General features: G+C 39.9%; 1 protein-coding gene across 8 annotated transcripts in view; it reads left to right on the top strand.

Moving 5' to 3' along the window:
• LOC115020821 (RNA-binding motif, single-stranded-interacting protein 3-like) overlaps positions 1-19403 on the top strand; it is a 160160-nt gene that overhangs the window by 102344 nt on the left and 38413 nt on the right. The window lies entirely within an intron of this gene.

The raw sequence follows: 19403 nt of genomic DNA, 5'->3' as shown, positions 1-19403 counted from the left end.
AGGCTAATTGTCTCCCCTGAATTTTAATGTTGATTATTATTCTTAGTATTTATTGTTTATATATTGATTATAATAATTTAGTATTTAAATTCTTGTAATATTTTTCTTATTATTAGCCGGCTATATTATGTTATTATAAAAGATTGAAGTTACATAGTAACATTTCCAAATAATAATCAATATTATATTATTAAACAAACGTTTTGTTGTTTTTAGCTTCAATTGCCCTGATACACCATGTATCAGACAGACATTTTATTGTTAAACAAATGCAACGGTAAGAAGTTTGAGATTCAAACTTTAATTGGTGTCATAGACTGCAGCCAATATATTTATATATGTATAAATATATATATATATATATATATATATATATATATACATATTCAGGAGTGTTAGGATATATATATATATATATATATATATATATATATATATATATATATATATATATATATATATATATATATATATATATATATAAAGAATATATATAATAACTCCCTGTGGTGATGCAGCTTAGCAATAGTTGATATTGGCCAACTGAGCCAATTAGGATGTAGAGTAGAGTCATACCACCTTAAATCTATCAAAACTGATAAAGGCCATTTAATGGGCTGATAAAACTCAAAGCAGGCTAGTTTTAGTTTTAGTATGTATTTGCTCTCTTTTTTCTTATCACACGCTAATAATCAATGTTGATTGTGTTTGCAGATGTAGTTGTATGTGTGTGTCTATGTGTATGTGGGTGTGTACAGCTGGCAGTTATATGCAACAAGGCTGTGCCAAAACATGTTGGCCCAACCAGCACAATCACATTATCCTTCAATGCATGTGAGAGAAAGACACTGAATAGCCTTCCTTTCTTTCCGATTCATTAAAGCTGTATCGCTGCATACTTCCGTTTTATAAATGAGAGAGGAGTGCAATTAAAATGAGCCAGTCTTCAGGCACCGAGAGCATCCCATTGAATTAAACAGCAGCAAGCCTCTGAGCCACCTTTGCCTTGCTCTTCTATTAAACCTCTTTTCATTAGACTTCCATCTCTTATTTTGTGTCTAACGGCTTGAGGGGGCAGTTGGAAGAGCGGTGTTGATGTGTTTAGCTGTTATTAAAGAGAGAAGAACCCTCGACTCCTTGGAGATTGAGTTTTCCGGAGGGATGGAATTGAGGGCAAGGAGTCAATTCCAAATGAAATTACACAGACTTCTTACTGTTTCATGAACTAATTATGCTGCAGAGCCGCTGATGTCCCGACTAACTTTCCTGAATCATGGTGCAGTGAGAAAGTCTCAAAAACACTGCTGATGGATTTCCAGCTCGAGCCTCTAACATTTTGTAAGATGAGCCGCTTAATTGGGGTTCGACATAGTCTTCGTTTTAACACATTCAGTACCAATGAATGAATGAAGTGAAAACTCAGGTCAGGCTTTTTCCCATATGCTTCTCAGAGTAGGTTGAGATGTTGTAGGTTAGCTGGAAGTGAAACTTGTTCTTAGTTCTAATCTGCAAGATAATTTAAAGCTCTTCCACTTAAGACAGCAGGGAAGTGGCAGAAGGAAGAAACAAAAAAAAAGAGGATTAGCTTTCGTGAAAGAGTGGTAAATATTTTGAGAAAGAAACCTGGACAAATGCTGTCTTCCATCATGGAACCAAGTCGCTTCACCTTGCACGATTGGATCAACCTCATCCGACCAGAGAGGCCGCCGCTTGCTGTGTATTATGCCTGCAGTGGATGACCGTATCAAATTATACTTTACAATCAATTTCAGAAATAAGGAAATTCTTGTGATTTTACTCCAGAATCACCATATTATAAGCATCCGGACTTTGAAGAAACATTGTCCGGATTTGGGCCAATTTAGAAGGAATCAACACACTGATTTGGATGAGGTGCCTTTGTGCATCAGGAACTACAACGCAATAGACAGAAGAAGAATATCTCCATCTACTATACTGTTGCACCTCGTCCCGATCATTCGCGCAAAGCATTCCCTCTTCACCTGTGGAGTTGAGAAATGTATGTCTCAGAGTATGTTCAAGATTCTTTCTCGTAAATGTATGAGTTTTGGGTGCCCCGACAGCTCACCTGGTAGAACAGGCGACCCAAGTACTGTGGCTGAGTCCTTTATGAATTTGATAACAGATTTAGGATTTTTCTTGTGAATTTAACCTCAGCATTATTATAATGTTTTACCTACAATGGCCCTAATACGCTGTTGTACAGATGAGACATCTAAGAAACATGAATATACATGTTTTGGGGGAGGGGAGCTATGGAGAAAGTTTTAGAGAAAGAGCTGTACTGATCTGACAAACATAGTGTGTATGGAATTAAATCTATCTTAAGATACATTCAGCCAAGCATGCCATGTTCTCAACTTTAAAATCCCCAAACAATTATAATAATAATAATAATAATAATAATAATAATAATAATAATAATAATAATAATAATAATAATAATAATAATAATAATAATAATATATTAACAATATCTGACGTGGGATAACATTTCTTGATCCCGGCTACAGGAGATGCTGTCGATACATTTTTCTTACCTCTACATGTAAGTGCTGAAACGTACATAGCAGTGCTACATCTTTATAGCCTTAACTGCTTGTTTTATGGCAAACTAGGTGGTGTGGTAAATCTTTTAGATATGGATTTGATTGAGTGTGATATTATTAGACACCAGTGAAAGTTGACTTTTGTTCTTTTGTACAACATAGAAAGGTATACAAATAAATGTGTGCCGTCAGGACTAGCAGGTAGATCAGCAGAAAGAGTTTTATGTAATTGTCTTTTCTGTTGGAAATGATCTGTGAAAAGTAATCAGTTCGCACGTCCTTAATCTGAACAATATAACTGAATCAAAGCTATATGAGGTAGAAATGGTGGACATGGAGCTTATTATATTTCCACAATCTCTCCACTTTTCTACAGTCACACTTAAAAAGTGAATATCATCACTTATCTACATAGCTGATTTAATACCTTAGATTTTCTTTACACTCTCAAAAAGTGGGCTGTGTTATCTAAAACCGAGAGACTTTTATTAAAAGATCTTACTGCGAGGATGAGGATTTAAAGGATGGAACAATATGTGTAGTAAAATACATTTAGTTACAATCAGTGTCTTAATCAGGGTTTCTTTACACAGTATTTATTTAAGGTCAGATTCATTAGAAATGTAATTTACATAAATGAATGATTTAAAAAAAAGAACTGATCTTCTTTAGGCTACACATATCAACACTATTTAACCAAACAAAAGTCAAGTGTGTGTCAAGCGGACCAGAAGCATGATGAGTCAAATTAGCGGGTTATCATTTAGGCTTCAAAGAAGGAGAACATTGCAATTATCATCGAGCAACACGGAAACTGGGAGCCAAATGTCGTTGCAGGGTCACTGCATGCAGACATCCTTGATCCTCGGAGTGCAGATTAAACTGGGGCTTGGCACTGTTCAATGATTGGAGCATACTTAGTTCACTGCCAAATTTCAGTTAAAATCATACAAGCCTTAATTATTTTCTAAAAGAGGCCATTAAGCATGAAGAAGTTATTTAAAGTGAACATCGATCAGAGGCATCGCGTCAAGCCTTGGGCAGCATTTGCAGAATCAGAAAATTCCTTCCACAAGGCTTTGAAACTCTGCAGCATTGGATGGATGTTGATGTTTAAAAATTCCATCAGGAAAACACCAGGGCTACGAAGTAGTGCAGTAGTTACGTAAAATTGTGCCTAATGCAATGCTGTTTCTCCAGAGCGGTCTTAAACCTGTAGTCTGCATTAGGCTTTAGTTGTACCTGTAGATGAGCTCTTCTTCCTCACTTCCTTGTGCTTGTGCATATACAATGGCATATGTGGGGAAAGGATCGGCGCTAAGGCCTCAGTGTGTCTGACCAGGACCACGATCGGGTAATACATTGGGAGCTGTATCTCCCCCACCGAAGAGTGATTGTGTGGGAAATGTGATAATGATACATCCCGACAGATGTACATGAATGTACATACGCAGGACAGAAAGGAATTAACGTCAAAGCCAAACAAGCACTGTCCTGCAGCGTTAAACATCATGTGAGAGATAGTTGGGCGTACAGTATATGCTGTCTGAGTGGCTAACATTTAAAAAATAGCTTAACATACCAATAGGAGAGTTTGAAGCAGCACAGTCACAGTGTAAGAGGTCTGAAAATGAAACTGCCAACCTCAAAGTTAACCATGATTAAAGCAACTTCCTGACATTACCTGTGAATTAATTATAGCGCAGATGAAGCCAGATTAGATTGTTGGTGTATATATAATTGTATTCACTGTGAGAGACCTTCCATTAAACCCTGCAGCTCGCACTGACATCTTCTTTGTGATAGGTGCATGTTTTGGTTTGTGAAATAAACGAGACAAGAGGAAAATACAGCAAGGCGAGATGTGAAGAAAGAAGTGTGTGTGTGTGTGTGTGTGTGTGTGTGTGTGTGTGTGTGTGTGTGTGTGTGTGTGTGTGTGTGTGTGTGTGTGTGTGTGTGTGTGTGTGTGTGTGTGTGTGTGTGTGTGTGTGTGTGTGTGTGTGTGTGTCCTACACTCACTTCCTCACTCTTCTTGGTAATTACTGTTGACCTGAAAGATGATTACTGCTACAGCTGTACTCCCCCTCTCTCTTGCCTGCTCACTTACAGTTAGTTTTTCCTTCTCCCTGCCTCATTCTCACTCTCTCTCTTTGTATCTGGACGCTGATCCTCATTTAACTTAAAGTGTTAAATGTCACCCTTCCACTTAAACTCCTCCCATTACCTAGAACAACGTAGAATTTACTTTGTTTTTCATTGTATTTTCCATGTGCACATGAATCCTGCCCCGACACAAACCAATTACATGCTGGACTTCCTGAAAAAGTCTTTCTGTGTGTGTGAAATGTATGTGAAATATTGACACCACAAGAGACTGGTCCTACCAGCTAACAATATGTAGCAATGTAAATGACTGGGCATTAAAATTCATATCAGGCGCTACTTTTACCATGCTAACACAAAAAAAAAAAATCACACTCTATGCTATGCATATGAGCCCTGTGTGTGCGTGTGCATGCAATAACAGTTACAGAGGACCAAGGTCACTATGCTAATTAGAGAGATGGTACCACTGGCAGTGACACTTCACACCTCTCTCCCATCTTCTCTCCCTTTCTTCTTCTCCCCTCCACTTTGTCCTTGGCACCTCCTGCCTTTCGTTCCCCTTCTCTGTCTCTCTTTTCTTTTTCTTTTTTACTTCCCCTTCCCTCTTTTTTTGGCCTAGTTTGTTCTCTTCATCTCGCCCCCCACCCCCTTCCATCACCCCCCCCCCTCCACCAACCTCCTCACCCTCTCTCCTCTTTTTCTTTTGTCCCACTCCCTCCTCCTGTGTTTGTCTGCAGCAGGTGCTGCAATGCCTCCTCCAGAGTCATTAGTTACAGGGTTGAGTGAGGACAGATAGTGAAGGATAGAGAGAGAAAGAAGAGGGGAGTCTGTGTGGGTTTAGAGAGGAAGGTTTGATGAGAAAGAGAGCAAGGACACGCACACATAAAGTGAACTTTCTTGCATGACTGTCATTTATCAGCCCTGATTAAACCCTTTGGTTAGTCCAGTTGTATGCTGTCCTTCCTTCTTCTTTCTTTCTTTCTTTCTTTCTTTCTTTCTTTCTTTCTTTCTTTCTTTCTTTCTTTCTTGCGTGTGTGACTGATAAAAGCCAGATGTTTGATGTTCTCTTGAAATGGCTTACTGATGTATCCAGTGTGTGTGCTTGCTTGCTTCTCCCTGTATATGCCTATATTCTGTGTGTGTGCGTGTGTGTGTGTGTGACAGCTGAGGTTAGTGATGGGAAGAGGACGACAGCAGAGCCGACTGACACATAAAAAGATGAGAGGAGACAAAAACACATAGACAGGAAGACATTTGCATCTCTCTCTTTCTCACCCTGCTTTCTGCTTGTCTATCACTCTCTTGTCTTCTTCTTCTTCGAGTCTGTGCACCTTCTTTTTTTCACCTCTGTTTTTCCTCCCACCCATCTTTCACCCCTTGTTTGTTCAACTGTGTTTTGTTTCCTTTGTTTTTTTTTTTCTTATGTATTCTCTTTTTTCCGCTTCTCCTTCACGCGTTTCATCTTGCTCTTTTCCCCTCGTCCTGCCTTTCTCAGCCAGCGACATTTGGCAGCACCCATAGTGCTTATGTCTGTATTCCACGCAGAAAGTGGAAGCTAACAAGCTAGATTAACTAGCTTCTACTCAGAAAGGAAATGCTAGTTAGCCTCGCTTGCTAACATAAGTGAATTGCTCTTGCAACTGCTATTTGCACCGTCTCAAGGTGCGATTCACAAAATACATTGCACTAATTATATTAAGGCGCAAACAAGCACATAGAGTTTGTCATCTGAGTGAAATTTGCCCTTTTCTTTGTTGAGGGAAAGGGAAGAAATATTTGTTTATTCTTTTATATAGCCATGTTTTATCAAAAGTGACATGTAGGGGAGCTTTATTCATTTATTTTTCATGACACGACTGCCACACAACTGCCATTGCATCCCCAAAAATAATCTTTTGAGTGGATCATGATGCTGACTTCGCCTGGCTACAATCACTGCAGCCATGATCGCTAGAAAGTCTGGGCGTGACACTTCCGTTAGTACCAACTCTGTGATGCTAATAATTTCCCTCTAACTGTGTGTGGCTATGAACGCAGATTTCTTTTAAATTGGACTGTTTTTGCAAAGAGGCTTATTTGCATAGAAAAGGGGGGCAATTTCTGCACCAAATGTATGCATATTACCTCACTTAAAAACGTGCGAATAGCACAGGATCACTGCAACGCTACTTGCTTGGCAGAGCAGTTAGGGGGGCATTTCTCTTTTTGCGATTGCTCTGAGAATTACACGGTTACTTTTTGTCTTATTTGTCCAGGTTTAGCCGTCGCAAAAGCCGCAAAATCCTTTTGTAAATTGTTAGGTCTATCCTACAGTATACAAAGGAGGAAGTCAAGCTAGCGTTAGCGTTCTCTCTTTGATGGATCAACATGTGGTGATGGCAAACCACCGCACTCACACATTACCTTGTAATTTGTACACAGATGGGACTAGTTAAAAAAAAAAACCCACTGCAGATATACTGATTTCTTTGCAAAATGTAGCCTACTTCACTATATTTCAGCTGGACTTAATTACAAAAGTAACAATATACTGTAGCAAGACCACTGTATCATTTGGAGGAGAATTCAAAAGTATATTGCATAAGAACTGTTGATGACACGCTTTCTTTGTTTGGAAAGAGCTTGCTTTGCACGACATACATCCCAACGACATACCATGTCAAATGAGACTGCCACAATAAAATGTATTCAATTTCTAGTTAACACTATACAATAGGATTAAATGTGTATTGTATGCAACTGCCCTGCCGTAGTTCCACTTTCTACAGCAGGAGCAAACAGCAATATATGTTTGCAACATTGTTTATAATCACATTTCTTTTAAATATATTTAGCAAATTTATTTTTTCAAACTTTTCTTCCCCATTGTGCTCCATCCTTGTTTCTGGTTCAAGGCAGAGTTGACATTGTAAAATGCAGATAATGAATCACATTTGGTTTGGAGTGGAGGACAGCGGAGTGGCCAAGGACGTGTGTGTGTGTGCATGTGTATTTACAGCACCTCCAAAGAAAAAGCTCAATGTATGTGTGTGCACATGCTGCAACGCTCTGTGTGAACCTCTTTTTGTGAGGGCCGGACCACCTCTGGTCCAACAAAAGCAGGAGGAGGACAATGAGGAGAAGGAGAAAAGAAAGGGAGAGAGGAAAAGAGGAGTGGGAGGGAGCCTAGTGAGTGAAACCCAATCGAATTAAATGTAATCTGGCCTGAATGTGCACAACCATCAGATGCTCTCCAATCTTATTAACCCTGCATTACCAGCCCTGGGTGGTGTGTGCGTCTGCGTGTGCATGTGTCTTTTTATGTTAGTGTGTTAGAAGGAGGGAGAGAGATGGAGGAGTTAAGTGGATGAGTGAGAGAAGAAAAGGAATAGATGGATCCCATCCCGAGGAAGAGTGTGAGAGGCAGGGAGATGGAGAAGGAAATGAAGATGAATATGGGTGTTTAGGTGATTAATGTGCCTCTGTGGCATTGCTAATGGAAAAAAAAATATTTCTCATAATAACAGTAATCGCGGTAATTTCTAGTGACACTTAACTGTTTTTTTATTTTGCTGCATAACTTGTATAGTATACCATCATAAGGGATTGCATTCGGACAAAAATCAGGGATGTAACGCTACAGCCACAATTTAAGTCTTAGTAATTAGCCTAATAGGGTGTGACAAAACAGTGTAAACACAAAGTACAGACTCAAGAACTTTTACTGTTAAGTCTTTTGACTACTAGTGGTTCTTACCGTAATAACAGACACATTTCTGATTCAATTTCTGCTTCTGATTAATATCACCGTGCAGTGCGGGATGAGACACAACATAGTTTTTGTAAAGACAACAGGAAACTGAAGCCTGTGATTTATAAGTAAGTACTCGTGTTACCCTAACCCTACCGCTATATGTCATTTTGCATACATCATAAAAGTCTGCTTGGACAATAGCAGCATGAGACATGTCCTTTTCATTACAATCAGGCTATTTAGAAATGCAATGTGAAATTTTCATCCATCCATTTTTAATACATTCGTTTTTAGACTATCGTCTGCTATCGTCTTGGATATCAGTTTGTTTTTTGAAAGAAGGTGTTGTGTTTATCCAGCCTGGAGTGGCATATACTGTAGCATAAGTAATATTCAGCTAGAAGCTGACTCATAAATACTTTATGCAGTGTGTTCAGTGTGCAGTTAAAAAAAGAAAGAAAGGAGGTTGACAGACAAACTAAGGGCAGTCACATTAGCAGACTCAAATAAGGTCACTGCTGATGAAATCACAATAGGGTTGAATTAGGATGTATGCAATGTGTTGTTTTTTCATTTTCTGTAGCTTGACAACATCTTTGTCACTAAGTGTGTTGAATTTTCCCAGAGATCACTTTGCAATCAGTGTCCCACTGAGACGCCTTCTTAGTGTTGATGAAGTTTGAGTTTTCTTGAGTTCCTCTTTTGTTTAATTCAATCAACTGTTTACAGCGGCTTGACATTTTAAAATGAATCAAGTCCTGAGCACCAAAGTGTGCTTCTCAAAAAGGCCTTACCTACAACCTGTTGTTTGTGGAAATATGTGCAACTGCTTTCATGGGTAAGGTATCGTGAGTCCTTACATCAGTTGATCACAGGTATTAGCAACATCTAATAATGTACATAATTAACACGCTATGAAATCAGCAGTTCCCTGCATCAAAAAGAAAAATGGGTGGTGGTTAAGTGGTGATGGCTGCACTCTAAAGGGAAATGTCCCAGGAGCTCCAAAGCTGTGTAAAAGCGTAATGTTTTAAAACGTAATGTTTTTAGACTTTAAGGGATTTTATGGCTTAATGAACCTTCTCTTTCTTTAGAGAGTATGGAAATGTGGTCCCAACCCATAGAATAAACACTACAGCAGAAAACCAGCAGCTGCCATGATGTCATGCCATGAGGTCATGCACAAATAAAACATAAGTAAATACTGCACAGTCAACACAGTTAATTAAAAGACAAAATATTACGTTGTTTATACAGAGACAGTCATGTTTTCTCAGCGCTAATTAAGTCAAATCAAATAAAGTCTAAGAGATGGCCATGTAATAAATCTCTCCCCGCGGCAGAAACAAACACGGGACTCTCACCCAGGATACCGCTGTTGGTGTAAAACAAAAAAAGTCAAGGTCGTCTATTTGAACTTAACTTACATTCAAAACTTAAGTTACGTAATTACTGTACTTAATTTAACCCACACAATGTTTCATTAAATCTAATCAAGTAGTTTTGTTTCAGTTCAAAAATGTCAACCATGTGTTTAAAAACTGTAACCATATCCCAGAAGAAAACACGTTTCCATAGAAACATAATTGAAAAATGCACTCTCATTGTATGGGAATGTAATTTTCTAGGAGATAAAAAGCCATTATTTGAGAAGAAAATGAGATAATGAGTTTTATATGGGGCATCATTCTGGAGAATGCCTCATTCAGGATGGAAACCCTTCAGATTCAGTTTCACCCGGGCATTACCCGAGAGAGAATGGAAAACAAAGAGGAATGAGGGAAATATTGCAACGAACAGAGTAGGCAGCTGGAGAGTGGGGGTGGTGCTTGGTTTGATGGAGCTGGGCTGAGAACAGCTCTATAAGGACGGAGATAACTGGAAAACACTATAAAACGCCTCTCCTCACATTCTTTCCCTCTGTGGAATTAGCCTTTGAGTGGGCTGCTGGAGCGAGGGAGGGTGCATACAGAGATTGATGGAGGGCGGGTGTGGGAAGCCCGAACTGTAGCGAGGGAGGATGGAGAGAGATGGAGTGAATATGGAGTGGGCAGCTTGAACTCTGAGAGGGAGGAATGCAGAGTGATCAAGGAGAAGGAGGAAGTACAGGAAGAAAATAAAAGGCTAGAAGAAAAGGAGGGTTTGAGGAAGAATAGGGTGTGGACTACATATGAATGAAGTATATTAATGGTAGTAGCAGCGGCTGACTGAAATGTCCCTATTTTATGGGGACACTATTAAGTCTATTTTCTGATTGGCTGCTCGGCCCTCACATCTCTCATTGTTATTGGTGGCCAGGCATGTTTGTTGTTTATCATTGGGCAGACAGCAGAGTCGGCTAGATTCACAATCCGATGGCATAATTCAGCCATCGATCAAACTTTGTGGACAGCAGTAGCCAAACTGCTCCTCCAGACAGCAAGAGAGAGAGAGAGCTTTCAGAGTAGAATATCACAAATCAAATGCTGTAACCTTTTAGTACGTCTGAGTCTGCACATGCCCACTGAAAACCAATGAGGCTTTTTCTCTTGCTGTGCCTATCAGCCTGTCTACTCCACCTCTTCACTTGTCTTTCTTTTTTTCTTTCTTTTCTTCTATCTTTCATTTTCTTTCAATCACACATCCCTATTCCACTTCTTCCCCTTGAAAAGTTTCTTCGCTGAGTTTCCTCAGGGTCAGTTGTCTTTCGTCGATCTAAACAGGGATGCACTAGGAATCATGATGACGGTTGAGTGAGACGCCATCAATGCCTGCTGGTCCTTTTAACATTTACTCTGGTGAAATATTTGCATGCATGTGTTTGTCTCTGCGGCAAAGGTGAGCCTTTGTGTAGCTTAACAGCAAGGCGTTGCAATTCAGCAGTAAAGGAAAAATGTTGCACGAACATGCAAACATTGTTTGGTTCAAATGTGCCTTTACACACAACCAGTGTTAGGGAGGTTAAAACAGGTTTCAGTAAAACTGACACTCCCTGCATGGCTTCATATCACTTGTGCTATGAGTGAGAACATATCTGATGGGATTTGGTTGAACTGATCCTTTAAGTTTATCCGGATAGTTTGGAGTTTCTATTGTACCAGCCAGCTTCTGTAAAAAGTAATAGCAGTGTTAAACCATAAATTATGAAGGCAGTATTAAAATGACTACATTCTGATTGATCTTTTCTGGATCCATTACACTTCCCTTGTTCCACAAAGAATTGTAGAATTATCAACTGTCCATACTAATAAATCAAATTAATTCAATCATTGAATTTTACTTGATCGCTGCAAAGAGTTATTGCACTGAGCCCCTTACAGTAAATGTACCATGTCAGTCTCTAATTCTTTAGCACTTTACAGGCTCAGATGTGATGAACGCAAAATAAATATTAGTTATTATTTATATTATTTTTAGTAAAAAGTTTTATTGCATCCCAAATTTTCAGCATTTTAAACTAAATTATGATTAATAATAAGGCCCTCAGTCCATTTTCTCTAGATACTTCTTCTTAAATAATCTATTTAACAGTGATAGATTAAACTGCTGTTTAATCTATTGGTTAATTTACATAAATCTGCAATTTCAAGGGAAAAGCAACGAGCATGATGATACTCTAACTGAGATATTTGATGTCAATTTATTTGACTGTGGATATAAAAGATAGCTTACTGTATGATCAGTTCTGTAAAGTGCCAGGTTGGCTTAATGTAGCAACAGACTCTTAAAGTCAAGGTCATGAAATCTTAATTTCTTGATAAGGATGCAACAAGACTTTCTTTAGAAGGGAAAAAAATACAGAAATAATTCTGTATAATACGTAATTATGGTTTTAGCTTCCTGCTGCAGCTAAAAAAATAAAATGATTATGGCAAGAGCTTAGAAGATCCAATTGACTGCCACTGGCAGTCCTTTTTCAGGAACTTGCACATTCTGACTAGAGAGGACAAATTGGACATTAGCAGCCATGGTCCGGCGAGTGGGAAAAAAATCCTTACTTCTCCTATGAATGTTAAATGTAGAGGTGCTCGGGTCCATGGTCCTATGCATGCTATTATAGTAAATCATATGTAATTGCTGCTTCTATTCTCTTTGTGTGTATGTGTGAATGTGCAAGTGTGTGTGCTAGTGATAAGGTCATTATTAATTGGGTGACTGGTTAGTGGTCGGTGCTTGGTTATCAGACGTTATATAAATAAAATGTGGGGTTATGGCACTGCTGGGAGCCGAAACAGAACACAGGCCGGTTTGTGGTGGGTGCTCATATGACAGAGCTTTAACGAGGCTCTTTCTCAGGAGGACACTAATGCTGCTCAATTTGGGCTGGAAGGGTTTAAGAACCCTTGTTGGAGCCTAATGGCTTTGTAAGGGGGGAGGATGTGGTTGTACAGGTAAAATGAAGAGATGAATGTGAGTGTGCTGTCATGAGGTGTCCTTGGTGAAGGATATGATGGTAATTAGGCTGCTGTTTTCTCAATGGTGTTCCAGCAATGAGCATACTTAACCTCTCTGTGGTGTGTGTGTGTGTGTGTGTGTGTGTGTGTGTGTGTGTGTGTGTGTGTGTGTGTGTGTGTGTGTGTGTGTGTGTGTGTGTGGGAAATCTGTGTGAGCACTTACCAGATATGAAATAGTTAGATGTTGATGTCTGTGCATGTGTCTTTGCATGTGTGTGTGTGTGTGTGTGTGTGTGTGTGTGTGTGTGTGTGTGTGTGTGTGTGTGTGTGTGTGTATGTGTGTGTGGCTGCCCTTTAGTATTTGCTGACTCAGGCTGGTTTTCCCTTTCTAAAAGTAAATAACCTTGGTCTGCCAAGCTGTCAGCTGGCCCCACTGTGCCCTCATCCCAACATCTAAAATCTCTGTGCTCACATCTGAGCAGTACAGCAACACGCACAACACAAGCACGTCTTCAGAGAGCCTGCGTATACTGCAAAGAACGTGTATCTTCAAAAACCCACCTTCTGATGAAAAGCTGGTACAGTTTACATGCTTTTATTTTCTGCCAGCATATTAAATTAATTCCCTTACATGTTGCTACACGTTGCTTTGAATGTGTCGTCTGAAGCACAGAGACTGTTCTTCAACCGGAGGGCTCGGGTTCAAACTAACACCCTTCAATTTGAGAATCAGGGTCCTTTGCTGAACTGAGAGCGTGACGCAGCCGCTACATTTTGCTGTTTTTTTTTTTATAGGAAACAGCAAATGGAAAAGCAACATCTCAATGAGAGAATCCCAATATTTAGTTTTAAAATCCACTGCAAGTGGTTTCTGTCGTCCAAACCAAAGCACAATTTAAGGGAATAAAAACGTACTGGTTTTTGTGTTTGGATATACTTCCTTTTTTTTCTATCCATCTATTATTGTTGGTTCTTCTTTATCTAGTTCTATCATTATATTCTTCTTGCCAGTAGTCTCTCTCTCTCTAACTCTTTCTCTCTTCATCTCCCAAGCCATCCCCCTGGAGGTTAATCCCTCCAGTTTCAAATAGAGATAACCATGGCAACAGGCCACGGCTTTCGAGCTTCGGGTCCGCGGGACAAAAGCATAGTGTCAGGTGTAAGCGCACACAACACACACACACACACAACACGCACACGTGTGCACACTTTTGCACTAACCCTGACTCCGCTGCTCAGTCACTCATATTACACTGTGTGGAAATCAACCAAGTATACTGTACATGTAGCTGCTGCTGTTAAATCGATACATTGCTAAATCTAACAAATCCCTAGAACAGGATGTGTTGAATGATGAAAACAGCAACAAGAAGAACACGAACAATGGTGTTAAAGGTAAATAAAGCTTTAGTAGCCACTTGGAATGATTGAATAACACATGAGAGATGCATATTGGAGCCGTTCTCTGGTTTAAAGCCCCGGAGTCACTAGGAAAATGTGAGCAGGGGAAATAACGTATTGCCTTTATTTTGATTGCACTCAGGTCATACTTGATGTTTTACAACACACAAATTCACTCACACATACTCACCCACATACACATATTTGACCTTGATGGCTGGATTGCAACGTGACAGATGTAGTGAGAACAGCAGAGTTGATGAAATAGGTATTTTATGGAAGTGTAACCCAGTATTCCTCTCCTCCAGGACTTTATAGCCGGGGCCAGCAGAAGGTGTGGGTGGACATGGACAGCTTAACTCCCCATAATACTGCAAGTCAACCAGCTTGTGTTACTTTTATGAGTGCTGCAAGTGTTATATGCCCTTGGATGATATGACAGTCTCAGACTTAGACTTTTAGTGCAGTGCAATTAAGGTGAAAACAAGGTTGAAGCCATTGCCTTAAAGCCCCTCATTTACTCTCAAGCATTGACTTTTGTTTGCTTGATCTCAAGAGGAATTGTTTCAACAAATGTGTAAATGCACGACACAACAGATGCATGGTGGTTTTTCTGCAGTCATCACCAAGACTGGGATGAAATTGTAATCTTTTTTTTTAATGTAATTATCCTATACAAATGTTCCCCCTACTCATCTCACCGTGTCTGTAAAACGACACAATGGGAACTTTGCTCAGAATCGTCTTTCTTCCCTCTGAGCCAATGTGATTCTTGTGTGTTAGCCATCTCTTTATGTTTTAATCACTGCAGTGCCAAGAGCACAAACTCACTCCTCCTCTGCACTTTTTGAGAACTTCTTTTAATTTTGCAGTTTCCCTTTAATTTGTTTTCTCTCTGGCTGTGGCTCTTAACCTCATTTCCCAATAATATGTCTGAGGACAAGCCACATGCCATTAGCACGGGAAAAAAAGAAGCCAGAAACAGAAAGAAAGAAACCTGCATTCAATAAGTTTATTAATTTTCTCTTTCCTTATCCATGAAAGTGCTTCCTCAATGATAATCCAGCAATCCAGCAGGCCTTCTGGTTTATTACATTTTTCTAATGAAATGCTCTGATACAGACAGACAATCAAGGAGCAATTTGGTGAAAGAAGAAGAAGAAGAGCGAGCGGGGAAATAGAGGAGGTACTATGTGAGTCCTTTTAGGAGCAGATCTAGCTTTGAATCTGTTAGTAGGTAGTGCAGGGTCACAGTGTCGGCTGCAGACCTTGCACCCAAGATTGCAGGGTTTGAGTCTTGACCAGGGTCTTGACCAGCTGACCACTTCTCATTCTCGCTCTACCCCCGTCACAAGATACTGTCTAATAAAGCAGATGTGATCGACTCCCTTCTTCTTCAAATCACTATCCACTTTTAAACAATTCATTGGATTTAACTTGAGAATAGTACACTATATCAGGAGGTACTGCAGGGGGGGTCGCAAAATTGTTTGTAGATAAAGCAAATCGCACAGAACTCCGACAGCTCCCCCCTCGTTTCAATACCGCAGCAGTAGGGGTCCTTGCTCCATGCTACAGCAGTTTGGGGATCCTTGGCGTTGAAAAACGTTGAAGACCCCTGCACTGTATAATATACATTATATACAGTATACTGCATCTGTATGCTGCCATTACATTTGACAAATCAATCTTTCTGTTGTGTTTATCAGTTCCCTCTCTTTCTCACTTCCTCTTCTTATCTATTTAATTTCCACGCTTCTCTTTCTCCTACCTTGATTATCTCCACCCAGTGTGACACCTCTGTTTATCCCTGTGTGTATTATTATAATTTCTTTATGTCTGTTTGTGTGCATGTGTGTACGTCAACAGGGTGTGTACCTGCAGAGTCAGAGACTACTCCCCTCTTTGGTTCCAGGCTCCATTAATCATTTAGAGCGAGGATTTCCCTGAAGCCTGCTCTCTTTTCAGACAGACACTACGACATCAGCCTCACAATAGCCTCGTATGACACTAAGACACATTTGTCCGATAGTGTTTCAAAATCTCACTGTTTTCACTAACATTCAAGTCTAGTCAATGTTTATTTCTGTTGTTCTTTATTACGCGCACATTGGATCTGTGGGATCTGTGGGATGGGATGCACTTTTATTATCTTGAGACACAGGAAGTCTGTGTTGTTGTTGAGCGTTTCATATTCTGTACAGCATTTCAATCAACCCTATCTGGACTCTAAAATGTAGAAGTTCTTGATCTGAGTTTTAAAGCGATTGACATTCTGCTCTCTCATAGCTTTGCCACAGAAAAGATGTTTAAAAAGTATCTCTTAATAGAAATGATTTAGAATTTTCCACTCAAGGTTATTTCACTTTTGCTTTGGCTCTAAGTGATTGTTTTAAAATCCATACACCCCATCTTCTTAAAGCACTCGCTTAAGAGTTTGTCTTTGTCAAACGAGTGAGAATTTGGTTAGAAGTAAACAGCAAGAGTGAAAGTGATGAGAAAATATGGCCCAGGTTGAAAATAACTACAAGTATTCAGTTCATAAAAAAACAGAGAAATAAAGGGCGGAGAGTTTTTTGTGTACATTCAGCAACATGCTTTTCTCTGCCAGGCGGGTCACTGTGGGACTTCCTGACTTGGAGAAGGAATGGAAATTTTTCCTGATCTTTGACAAATGTATGCATTCATGTACACACACACTTTCTGTTTATTCTGTCAGCACAGAAACTCACACCACATGCAAACAAGCGCATGCTGACTCACACTACATAAACACACTCTTCTTTGAGTGGCAGGTGCATGAAAGAAAAATACAAGACTATGAAAGGCTCTTGACTGTATGTTGTGTGTGTGTGTGTGTGTGTGTGTGTGTGGGTGTGTGGGTGTGTGTGTGTGTGTAGGCCTGTGTCCCAGATCATTCGTCTGCATTCCAGGTAATTAGACTGGCCAACAGCTGAGTCCCATTAGTCCTGATTACAGCATTCAGTACAACAGAGAGTAGAGAAAGAGAGCTAAAGAGAGGGGGGTGTACTGTACACGCTGAGTATGTTTTTAAGGCATTGTGCCGGTTTTGTGTAGGCATCTGTGTGTGTAATCCTTGTACATGGGTTTTATGTTTCATAGCTGTGCCTTGAGTCTGATTTTAAGGAACCTATTTTGGGGTCTATGTGCATAGGCATGTGTTTTGTATTTCATAGTATATCTCAAAAATGTATTTTTCACGATTTTCTTCCCACAGTGGCCGCTGAGAAATTTTAGCAGTCAGCCAAAATTGAAATCTTAAACCCCAAATGGATCACAGGCCTGTTTCTGGTGGATCCCCGCAAGATAATAAGGTTTCCAATGAGTCAAAATTCCACATTTGGGTTTTTTGGCAGAAAAAAGCCTAGGACCGAGCCATAAAGAAGTAACAACAACCAGATAACCACAGGAAATGACACCACTTCTGCTCAGCTGGTAGGAATCAGGCCCACACTCACAAGTTGTGTTTGTGTGGTCGGTCTGAAGAATAAACAGCTACATCAACAACAAAAAAAAACCACGACAGACGTAACATTATCACGCCAGGATGTTGTTTAGTCTATCCAGGCATCCATCCATCTACTATCTTTTCCTTCAAATCACACTCGAGGGGAATTGACTCTGATCATCTCATGGTGCATTTTGATCTGCATTCAGCCCAGGAAATGTTTATTTAATCCGCCCAGGGTTTTTCAATCTCTCTATATGTGCACCTCTAGCCTTTCTCCCTCCCTCTAGCTTTCTCTCTGTCTCTCTCGCTCTCTCTTCTATCTCCGTCTGACCCTCTCTGATGGTAGTGTCTCAGGTTTGGGTGATTGATTCTAGCTCTGAACGGCTGGCAGACAAGCAGCCTGCACACTGGTGTGCAGCAGGGAGTGCACTCTGCTCTGACTCTGTGATGAATTACTGGCCTTTTAATACACACAGTAGAGACAGTGTGAGCGGGGGAAAAAAAGGAAAAGATGGTATGAGTAAGAGAGATAGCCATGTTAAAATTTCAATGAGAAAGAGAGGACAGTAGAGAGCAATGCAAAAGCAAAACAATTAATACAAAAATTGAGGGCTGGAGAAACAATGATGAGAATAAGTGGATGAATTGTGTAATAACTGCACGTGTGACAAAAATATGAGAACTGTGTCTGTGTAGTCCCCATTATCTAGAAAGGCTTCTCTTATTGCTTTAAATGAGTCATGCAGAGTGTGAAGACGCAGGCAGTGTTGGAAGGCAGAGGGAGGAAAAACGTTCTGCCCGTCATGAAATTGAATTAAACATTGAAACATAGTCAGTCTCTCACTTAGTCAAGTGTGATGCCATTTCTTTGAATAGTTGTGCTTTCTTTGCCACTTCACAGCCACTAGAGTCACCGAGTGGGAAACAGCTTTTCTGCTTCTGAATATTTTCATAAGTATGCCATCACTTGGAAAGCCTCTAACCCCAGTTTGCTTAAATCGCTTGGATCCAAAAAGCTTCTCTTTGGTTAAATTTCCTTATTCTGTCTTCCCCCCCTAACTAAAGTGTGTTCAATGCAATAAGGAATCATTAGTATTGTGAAATTCTCTAAAGTGTCTAGCCATAGGCTAATCGCGATTTCTAATTCCAATGGCATATTTTTTCTCGCCGAGGCGATACCTCAGGCGTCTTTTAGTACAGCCTTTGTAGAAAAAGCCTTCCACACGTGGACAAGTCAGACGGTTTAACTGCAGTGTTTCTGTAAATGACATCACTGTGTATATCATTTCAGTTTGTGTTAACATCACCTGTCCTAATCGTGGTGCTGCTTCTAAAAGAAACAATAGAGGGTTCAGAAAAACTTTACTCAACCAAGTGTCACTCTCAATAATGGCCCGATTACTTTCAACAATCCATTTCATTTGATCAGCATGTCTTCTATATGTGGTGACAAAAAACTGACGTGCGGACTTACGTCTGATGTCCTTTTGAAGAAGAATATCACGCTCAAGTGACTGTGCTCTGTCATGGGTTTACATTGCAGTGACATATAGGTGGCTTAAACACGCAGCAGTGCTTTAGGAATTCTGATCATGTTTGCATATAGAGGTTAATAACCCGAACAACAGCCATGAAGCAGACAGAAAATATACTGTAATTACATCAGCAAAAAAGCAGAGCCATGTGGGTGCATACATCATATGTACAGCTGACTAATATAACGCTTCCTACTACACAAGAGCAAACAC

Source organism: Cottoperca gobio, chromosome 16, assembly GCF_900634415.1.
Source record: "Cottoperca gobio chromosome 16, fCotGob3.1, whole genome shotgun sequence".
Classification (NCBI taxonomy): domain Eukaryota; kingdom Metazoa; phylum Chordata; class Actinopteri; order Perciformes; family Bovichtidae; genus Cottoperca; species Cottoperca gobio.
Note: the sequence above shows the minus strand (reverse complement) of the source record. Positions and strands in the feature narration are given on the sequence as shown.